Here is a 3,478-nt window from a genome sequence, read left to right on the forward strand (position 1 = left end):
ACCCAAGTGGGTCCAGGGGGAGATTCATGTCCTAGAAGGCATCCCTCCCCTCCAATAATCTTCCTCTGGTAACAAGGGAAGAACCAAGTAAGGCTCTGGAACTTACTCTAACAACTAAGATTGGGATCTTGTTTTTGTGAAGCCCTACCTGTGATCAGAGCTGCTCTGGGCAGCCCCAAACTCCAGGCCTGAATATGAAAATATCTTCTCTGCATGAACTAGGGACCGCTGGGAAAAGCAGAAAGGGTTTTTCTCTTTTGTGAAGGGAAGAACTCATCAAGTCGTTGATAAGTGCTAGTTCTGACTTGACGCAGAGGAAATATAGGAAGTCATCAAATTTACATTTATATGAGTTTATAGGGAAAGGCAGACACTCATTCCCACTCACTGACACGGCTTTGCATGTAGGAAATGTTAACTCACGGAAATCATCACTCTGTTTAGCAGTGAGGCTTGAAGGCTTTATAAACAAAATGTGATGGCATCTTCCTGAACCACAATAACGGAGTTGCTTTACTATGAATACAAATTTGTGAGGAATTGATGAAACACAGTGTAGGTGCTGCTGGAGTATGCGCCTATTAAAAAAAACAAAACTTTAATGCATTTTGAAAAAGTAGACTTACGACAACGTCCAAGATTGACTGTCATTGTTGGTTCCATAGAAATTGTCTTCCTTCCTTGGGAACGTGTAGAAGATGAGAAAATGCATTTTAAGCTATTAGGTGATGTTTTCTAGTCAAATCACTTTTTTTGTGTGTGGCTGGACAGCCCTGCTGGTAATGTATCAATTCCATCTGTAGCTATCAAAGTTCCTCTCACCTAAGCTAACTGATAACATTCCTGCTAAACCACAGTGGTGCTTCCTGGCTGGTTCTTATTATCAGATTGTTTTCCTAAAACGACGCCGGGAACATTTGTCTGGCATGTGGCATGAGGTCAGGCAGGAGCTATTTCCTTACCCGTCCTCTTCCATTTTTGATTTTCTTTCTTTTCTAGATAGGCTATTTGCTTTTGATCATTTCTCTGCTTCGCGCAGGCTCCTTTTGTTTAGGAAGTCTCTAGAGTTGTGGCATCTTCTTGATGTTGAGTTTTTTAATACTGTTTGCTTGCTTTTTGTTTGTTTCTGGGTCTAGACATTAAACGCTAGATGGATCTTGGCTCTCAGTTGTCTTGGGGCTGATGGGTTCACTGACAAAAAAACCTGACATGCATAGACTCCAATCACAAGAAATCAGCATAATTTTATTGTTATTTTTACTGTTTGAGTTTTCATCTTTTTTTTTTTCTTAAGAGCCTGATTAAAACTTTCTTTCTTGGGGCACCTGGATGGCTCAATCAGTTAAGTGTCTGACTTTGACTTAGATCATGATCTCATGGTTTGTGGGTTCAAGCCTCACGTGGGGCTCTGTGCTGACAGCTCGGAGCTTGGAGCCTGCTTCCCATTTTGCGTCGCCCTCTTTCTCTGCCACTCCTCTGCTTGCACTCTGTCTCTCTCTTTCTCTCTCAAAAATAAAAATGAACATTAAAAACAATTTTTAAAAAACCTTTCTTTATTACAGCTATAAAGAATTTAAAATAAAAGTTGAATTAGCATGCCATCAGTGGAGAAAGAGATTTTTTTAAAAAACAGAAACAGCTTCCTCTACCCCATCTCCAGTTAATACTGATCAAAACATACTATGGTCATTTAGTCAAAATGATTAAACATCCAAAAACAAATGCAGTATTCTTGTACGCAGACCCATAGAGGAATGGGAAAAGGCAGAATGAAAGATTAGAGAAAAATAAACTTCATAGCAGCTAAGATATGGTGGGACCAAATTACAGTTTTCTAACTGAGGGTGTACCCTTGCCTATAGAAGCGAGTTGTGGGGTCAAGTAGCAGGTGTCCTTTTCAGTAAACGCTTCACTCTTGCTGCCCAACACATCGAGTTTGTTTTCTGTCTCCATTCCACCTACACAGTGATCTGCCTCATTGATTGGCTTCTCATGAAACAGGGTGTGACCTGCCTAACTGACAAGCCCTGTCATTCACAACACGCTCCAGCACTGGAAGCTCTGATTGAGCCTAGGATCTAGGAACAGCTTCACAAGTGGCTCGTGCCAAAGCCTGGCAAGTGACCACTGGGTACTGGCAGGAGGCCTCAGGTCCTCACCTTCAGGACCTCTCCAGAGGGTTGCCTGAGAAGTGACCGACCCTGGCTGCACCCAAAGCAAGTGATCCAGGCCTCAGGTTTTGATGCAGAGAAAGGAATCCCTTCTAGGGTAATTCTCCTGGCCTGTTTCTCACTCATTCTTATGCAAGGGAAGAGGAGGGGCTTCTGATTGGTGAATTTGCTAGAAGACACCAATCATGGTCAATCAGCTCCTTTGGGGGTTATTTTATTTCGGAGCAAGCAAGTCCCCAGGATGCAGGCATTCTAATCTGTTTGGGGCAATACCAGAGAAAGGACCAGCTGTTGGGGAGTCCTTGACTTGTCCAGCTACGCCAGTAACTGCTGGGTAAGTCCATCTTATTGGGGTGAATTGGTGGTAAACCCACATAGCTGGAGGTCTAAAGTCATGATCTCTCATCAGCATTGCCAGTGATGTTCTGCTTGCCAGTGAACAACTAGTTCTGAACACTAGGAGGGAAGATGGGGCCTTTTCAAAACTCAAAATTTGCTGGAAGAGAATAAAACTGGAGTGATTCAGCCAGAAATCTGAACATTTATTTTTTTTTATTATTATTATTTTTAATGTTTTTATTTACTTTTGAGACAGAGAGAGACAGAGCATGAGCGGGGAAGGGGCAGAGTGAGAGAGAGAGACAGAATCTGAAGCAGGCTCCAGGCTCCGAGCTGCCAGCGCAGAGCCCAACGCGGGCCTCGAACTCACAGACTGTGAGATTGTGACCTGAGCTGAAGTCGGACGCTCAACCACTGAGCCACTCAGGCGCCCCTGGAAATCTGAACATTTAAATAGCTTTTCCACTAGCCAAACTTTAACATCTTCAAAGCTGAGGGTATTTCTCTGTTCAGTTGTTTTCTGTGGAGCCTAAGAAAGTATTTGCAAAACGTCTTCCAGAGGGACGTCTGGGTAGGGAGGGCTAGGGAGTGGGAGAGTTGTCTTTCTTTATCGTTCTTGCCTTCAAGTACTCTCACCTGGTTTGGTCAAATGTCTGGTGGTTGTAACTATGTGAGAACACCAACCAGTTAACATTTTCCTGGAAGACCTGTTGACTCCAATCTCTACTTCCTGTTCTAACAACAACAACAACAACAACAACAACAAGGGCACTTACTGTTTTTGAGCGCCTCCTATGAGCCAACCAGTTTACTATGAACTTTACATACATCGTTTCTGATATTTTTTTAAAAAGTTTATTTATTTATTTAAATAATCTCTACACCCAGCCTGGGGCTCAAACTCATAATCCGGAGATCAAGAGTTGGGTGCTTTTCCAACTGGGTCAGCCAGGTGCCTCACATTGTTT

The sequence above is a fragment of the Lynx canadensis genome, chromosome A1 (genome assembly GCF_007474595.2).
Source record: "Lynx canadensis isolate LIC74 chromosome A1, mLynCan4.pri.v2, whole genome shotgun sequence".
Lineage (NCBI taxonomy): Eukaryota > Metazoa > Chordata > Mammalia > Carnivora > Felidae > Lynx > Lynx canadensis.